This window comes from Lycium barbarum, chromosome 9 (genome assembly GCF_019175385.1).
Source record: "Lycium barbarum isolate Lr01 chromosome 9, ASM1917538v2, whole genome shotgun sequence".
Taxonomy (NCBI): Eukaryota; Viridiplantae; Streptophyta; class Magnoliopsida; order Solanales; family Solanaceae; genus Lycium; species Lycium barbarum.
The window spans coordinates 88,099,140-88,106,798 of NC_083345.1; positions in this window are offsets into that span (position 1 = coordinate 88,099,140).

Below are 7,659 nucleotides of genomic sequence, written 5' to 3' on the forward strand. Positions count from 1 at the left end.
ATGGATGGAGTTACTTAAGGATTATGATTTGACCATTTTGTATCATCCGGGCAAGGCCAATGTAGTGGCGGGTTCCTTGAGCCGTAAGGCGGTGAGTATGGGTAATTTGGTCCGACTGGTTCTGAGGAGAGGCCTTTGGCTAAGGATGTTCCGACTGTGGCAAATAGGTTGTTGAGACTTGATATTTCAGATTCAGGTAAAGTTTTACTTTGTGTTAAGGTAAGTTCATCACTTTTGGATCACATTAAAGCAAAGCAGCTCAAGGATGCTAAGTTTTGTAAGATTCGTGATAAAGTGTTGAGTGGAGAGGCCAAGGGGGAAATTCTGGATAGTGAGGGGTTTTTAAGGATTATGGGTCGTGTTTGTGTTCCTCGGGTTGGTATCTTGATCAAGTTGATTTTAGAGGAGGCTCACAGTTATAGATACTCTATTCATCCTGATGCTTCCAAGGTGTATTGTGATTTGAGACAACATTATTGGTGGGGTAGCATGAATCATGACTTTGTTGAGTTTATTTCTCATTGTTCAAATTGCCAGCAGATTAAGTGCGAGCACCCGTGATTAGGGGGTACGCTTCAGAGGATGCCCATTCCAGAGTGGAAGTGGGAGAGGATAGCCATAGATTTTGCAGTTGGTCTTTTGAAATCCTTGCGCAAGCTTGATTCAATTTGGGTTATTGTCGATAGGTTGACTAAGACTACGCATTTCATTCCAGTTCAAGTGACCAACAATGCAGAAAGTTGGTCAAGATCTATATCCGTGAGATTATTCAATTGCATGGAGTTTCCATTATCTCCGATAGGAGCACTCAGTTCACGTCCCATTTATGTAGGACTTTACAGGCCGAGATAGGGACTCATTTGGATCTTAGTACTCCTTTTCACCCTATGACGGATTGTCAGTTTGAGCGGACAATTTAGGTTTTTGACGATATGCTATGAGATTATGTGTTCGATTTTGGTGGTCATTGGGACCAGTTCTTACCATTGGCAGAGTTTACGTATGACAACAACTATCATTCGAGTATCGACATGGTTTCATTCGAAGCCTTATATGGGAAGAGGAGCCAATATCAGATTGGCTGCTTTGATGCTTTTGAGGAGATACCTTGGGGTACCGAGCTTTTGAGGGAGTCATTCGATAAGGAAAATTTGATTTAGGAAAAGCTTCTAGTGGCTTAGAGTAGGCAGAAGAAGTATGCGGACCGGAAGGTTCGAGATCTAGAGTTCATGGTTGGGGAGCAGGTTTTGTTGAATGTTTCACCCATGAATCGTATGATCTGACTTGGGAAGAAAGGCAAGCTTAGCCCTAGGTTCATTGGGCTATTTGAGATCCTTCATTATGTGGGAGAGGCAGCGTATGAGTTGGCATTACCCGGTGTTTCATGTGTCCATGTTGAAGAAATACCATTCGGACGGGTCATATATCATTCATTGATATTTGGTTTTATTTGATCAGAATTTGTCCTTTGAGGAGGAGACCATAGCCATCTTAGATAGAGAGGTTCGAAAGTTGAGGTCAAAGGAAATAGCTTCAGTGAAGGTTGAGTGAAAGCTCCATATCATCACACCCCAACTCGGGGAACGTGCGGGCACCTACTATTTCTCGCCTCAGTAGGCGAACCCGTCCTTTATGCTTCCAATCCTCAGTAAGTAAATAATGAATAAAAGAATGAAAAACCCAAGAATAATACTATAAGCCTGACATAATATATAAATACCAAGTGCGGAAGATAAAAAAATCCCAAATCGTGGTTCGATCAGTACAAGGGCTACTAAATAGTACTACATGTCTAAATAGTCAAGACATTAGCTGAATACATATTATCTAGAAATAGAAATAGGACAATAAGAGAGATAGAGTCTCGGGCTACATGGATCATCAGTAGATCACCCTCAGAACTAGAGGAAGGTCGCCTCAGGATTAGTCACAAGGTGGGGAAGTCTCCCCAACAATGAACTTTGAACTCATAAAAAAAATACAACAAGGTAGCATTAGTACAAAACAGGGTACTGAGTAAGCATCATATGCCGACAATAGTTAGATCACGCATGCAAACATGAAAATGGAAAGATAATTATGCTCACAGATGGGTACAAGTCCACGTAGTACAATCAATCACCCAACAATGTCTCAAAATAATTCACGAATCCAAACATAACCAAATAATCACCTAATAATTCAAGTACCACCAAAGATCAACATCAATCCCAATGACGATAAGAACAAGTAATGTGAATGCAAATGGAATGCACTGCAATGATACACACATGCTCTGGGGGGACGATGTCCACCTTTCGGCAGTTACGACCCATGGGGAACCTCTAAGTCCATATACCATCATTCCATCTCACACAGCCTAGAATGACTCCGCCATCCAAAATCACTGCTAACCACTCCATATCACACATCATAGAGTTGGCTTCGCAAATATAGCAAATGTTGCATGAATCATACTTACCTTCGTCAGCACCGTTTCTCAATATCAAGATCAAGACAAAGATATTATGTATATGCGAAAATATGTCATGCAATGAGGATATCATAACAACATAGGGATTCCAATCAATTCATATATAGAGACAACAATCATAGTACAAATATAACATGAATCTGTTCCTTCCAACCAGTCTCCCCGAATACACTGCAACCCACGATTCATATAAGAGAAGCCAAGCATAAACATAGGGAATCTATAGGCCACGAGCCCGAACACACAAGTCACGGAATAATACCAATCATACGAATTCCATCCCAACTTCATACCTGAAGGTTCACATGACGTGTCCAACAATTACCTAGTACTACATATGAGTCGCTAACCGAACTATAACTAAAAAGTAAGCCATAACCTACCTGGAGTGCCGAACAAGAATCCCAACAAATCACGCGAGCACCTTTCCCTTCCTCAATGCCTCCAAATACTCAGGATCTATTTATAACGTAATCTAGATTAGAAATCATAAAGAATAGTACCCATATTGCTAGGATTCTAATTCGGTCAACTTAAAGACTATGGAATTTGGGGAAATTGACCCACAAGGGCAAAACGGGAAATTTGAAAGTGAAACATGCAATTCAAGTCTAAGTGATCAAAACCCACTAATCAATTTCCTAAACAACTAAATATTAAGCTAAAATCATATTTAAAGGAAAACCCTCAATTTTTGGTATGAACCCCAATTCTCAAATTCTCAAATTGGTGACTAATAATGAAGGAATCATGCTTACAAAGCTATTACCCGTCAATCCCAAACAAGTATAAGCTTATTCCCTCAACAAATCAAGGTTTGGTAACTAAAAGTTCATTTAAGAAAGAAACCCCAAGAACTCTCATTAATACTTAGGTTATAGCAAGATTCTAGCATGAATTAGGGAGTTTTAAGGAGGATTATGAATCATGGATGAAGAATAGGGTTAGATGTGCTTACCCCAATGAAGAATTTCCTTAGTATCACTTGTTTTGATCACAAGTAGCTCTAAAACCAAGAGTAATGAACGAGAAGGGATAGGGTTTGAAAAAAGGATTTAAGTTCCCGTCGATCGCTATAGCGGTCTGCTATCCGCTACGAGGAAACCGCTGCAACATGACCGCCCCAACGGTCACTTATAATCTCAAATAGCTGCTATAGCGGCAGGGCCTTTGCCATGGTGATACCGTTGCAACGGTCCTAGTGTCTCCATGGCGAAGCACCAGACACCAGAAAGTTACTAATTCCACAAGTCTCATCCCGAAATTTGACTATCACCCGAGGCCCAGCGGATACAACACAAACTTGAAAACACACATATAAACACCCTACGAATGCACCCATGGCCTTAAATTTCCCAAGGGGGTCTCGTTGATCAAGTCAACCCCCAATACCCTAAAACCAACTTTTCAACCCAAGCCCCAAAATGCAGTCTAATGCATTGAGAAGCAAACTGAACATACCGAAAAATCATAAATGACCATTTGAACCTCTCGGAATTGATGGATTTTCAAAAAGGTCTGTTTGCCCAAAAGTCAACATTGGGTCAAACATTTTAGCTAAAAAGACTTATTATCACAACGATCCATATAATATTCATCCGATGACCTCAAAAATTGTACAACCAGTCCCCGCAAGTTTAAAATATGCTAATAAAGCTAAAAAAAAGGTCCATAAGGTCAAAAGTAACGTAACGGCCAAACGGGTTATTACATCCATCCAGTCGAGGAGACTACTTGGGAGACCGAGGTTGACATACATAGTAGATATCCCCAGCTTTTCACCCAGTCAGGTACCTTTCCTTCATTTCATTCCTTGTCCATTTGAGAATGAACAGTTATTTAATTGGTATTTGATGTAACGACCCATTCGGTTATTGTACAGGCTTTGAATTTATTACCCCGTCGACGTAGTTCTCGAGGTATTCATGCGTTTCTAGTGAAATTTGAAAGAATTAGAACCTTTAAGTAAAAGAGTTTGACCTATAGTTGACTTTTGGGTGAGTAGACCTTTTTTCGAGATTCATCAATTTCGTGAGGTCCGGAGGGTCGTTTATGACTTGGTGGGGGTGGCTAGTTCTGTTCTTAAGGCTTTCTGGTGCGTTTTGGGTACTTGGTTGGGGCTTGATTTTAGTAGTTTAGGGGTTTATCAAGTCAAGGTGACCTATTTTGGAAATTCTGAGGTCACAGATGGGCTCATAGCATGTGTCTACTTGTGTCTACATGTTTGGTTTGTATCCGAGAAGTCTCAGATGGATGTCGAGATTTTGGGTTGAAACCAGAAATTTTCTAGTTTCTGATGTCTCACCCCAGCGGTATGGGTTCGCCCTATAGGTCTGCCCAAGCCGGACCTGGCCCATAGGAGTCTGCCCTAGCGGACGGGTATCCGCTGAGGCGGAATCACGGAAGTGGGATACCCTTCGCCCCAGCGATAATCACCGAATCAATCCTTTTTTCTTTTCTTAACTTCGAATCATTATTTCCATTCACCAAAAACCTAATCCTAAGGAGTATTGTGGGCGATTTCTGAAGAATTGTTCGTGGAATCATCTTGGGGTAAGTTCTTATGACTCCTTCTAGTAGTTTATGTTTCATTTATTTGCATCTATGGTGTTTATGAACTTTGGGGAAGATGGGTATGGGAACCTAGACTTGTGATATTAAAATCCTTTTTTATCTATTTGAGTATTGATTGAGTTAATCACTATTTCCTAATATCTAATCATGAGGAAATTAGATTCTAGGCTTAAAAATCCCTCTGCTTCAAGAATTCAATTATGGAATTAGGGGAGCAAATTGGGGGGTTTTTGTTACACCTCCCATTCTATTTCAAGGAGATTTCAGCTTATTGGTGGTGTCTACCTTCGGTATGGTAGTCCACACCAGAGTTTTGGTCATGAGATATTCTGCTTGGTATGTGTACAGGTGTATAAGTATGTATTCTTGACATTTCGAGGAAATTGGAAATGAAACGAATCGAATCGGAACAAAGCGAAGTAGTTCAGGAAACTGCTGACACCAGTCAGCGTCGACGGCCCAAGGGACGGACCGTCGACACGTCGACAAGCCGTCACTGGCACCGTCGATGAGGTTCTACGATTAGACCTCTCAGGTGGAGAATCGACGGCGCACGTCGATGAGTCGTCGACACGTTGACGAGCCGTCGACCCTGGTCGTCGACCCGCGGATCTGGAAGCTTCCAGCCCTGATTACAAATATAAGCTCCCACATTTTATTTCATTATTTCTCCCAAGAACAGACCCTATATCTCTCTAGAACTCTCTAAAAATCTCTCTCTATTTCTACATCAATCTATACCAAGAAATCAAGAGCAAAAGCCAAGATTTAAGAGATTCATATACTATGAAGCCTATTAGGGTTTGTGGAGAGTAAGAATTTCTTTGGAATACAAGTGAATGATTCCATTCTAATGGAGTAGAGTGATTCAAGGTTTGTTCCCAAGTGTTTAAGGTGAGTTTTATGTTTATTTCTTATCATTGAGGGTATTGAGGGGTTGAAAGACTTGGATTATGGAAGAACATAGAATATGGAGCTTAAATGTAGAATCAATGGTATTCTTGAATAATGTTTGACATGAATCATGACCCTTGACGTATTATGAATAGAATCGTATTACAAATGACATTGAGAACATGGGATAAATATTATATGTGAGTAAATGTAGTAGTGCACTATGACCATGATTATGAATGACTTGAAATGAAATTGGGAAATGTGGATAATGTAAGTGAATGGAGATTATTGCTTAGGATATTGTGAATGTTATTATAGACGTTTGGGAGTTGATATATGATATAGAGGAAACTGTATAAACAAAGGAAATGCTGCCCAATTTTCTCTAGCCTTAGTTAAGCATGTTCATGTGATTGATTAGCTAATGTTAACTGGACTCTCTTGAAGGTAGAGATGTGAGCATTGGAAGAGAACGTTCAAGTGATAGAGTAGTCAAACGAAAAGGTATGTGAGGCTAGTCCCTTCCTTCTAAGGCATGACTCCCATGGCATGAATTATCCTATTTTCCCATGACTTTCTTACATTCCGGTTATTATGAGCCTATGATTATAAGGAGCTTAAAAGGAAACACAGAACGAGATATGTCATGCGTATGATAGTGATGATGATGAGTCAAGTCTAAATATCCTAAAGTTAATGATTCTAATTATGATTTATTGATGTGTTCTTTGTGCCACCCTCACCTTATATGCTAATTCCTTCAAGGTGAGGTAGAATGCTTATGAATGCTTCATAATAGAATTAGGGGTTCACGACCTTATGTCACCCCGATAAAGTATATCTGTCTTTGAGTTTCTATGCATGCATTATGATGAGTACCTGATGATGATGTTACACCGCGCCTATATGGCCGGGCAGACACCGCTAAGGCGGGCAACGTATACACCATGTCTAGATGGCATGGGTAGACACCGCTAGTGGGCAGCATGAGATGGTTACCCCGGACGCGGGCTAATGATGATCACACCGTACCTATATGGCCGGGCAGCTTATATAGATATGCATACATGAAATGATGATGTTTATGAAGTGAGTTAGCATGTTTTATTTCTATCAAAATTGACAGTCAGTTACAGGTTGTTTTTCATTTGATATCTCCCTATTTCATTGATGTATTATTATTGTTTATCCCTTACATACTCAGTACAATGCACGTACTGACGTCCTCTTTATTTGGACGCTGTGTTCATGCCCACAAGTAGACAGGGAGGTGATCCAAATTCATAGGAGCGATCAACAGACTTGAGAGCACTCCATTGTTCCGAAGGTTCCATTGCTTATGATTTTGTGTATATATATTTTGGGCACGACGGGGTCCTGTCCTGTCCATATGTCTAGTACTCTAGTAGAGGCTCGCAGATACGTATGTATGGGTAGTATGGGCTCACGATTTCCTCATTGTGTATATATTATTTTGATAGCCGAAGGACATATGTATATAAAGGTAAATATGTTTCAAAATGAAAAATGATTTTCCTATGATTTTGAGTATGAGAATAATGAATGAACGCAGGATGAGTACGATGGGTAATAGTATGAGCGGTGCTCGGTGGTTAGTCCCGGGTACCCGTCATGACACCTAGTCGGGTCGTGACAGTTTTGGTGTAATTGGTGAAATTGAGGGGCAAATTGTGATTACAACTCTATGAAATTAA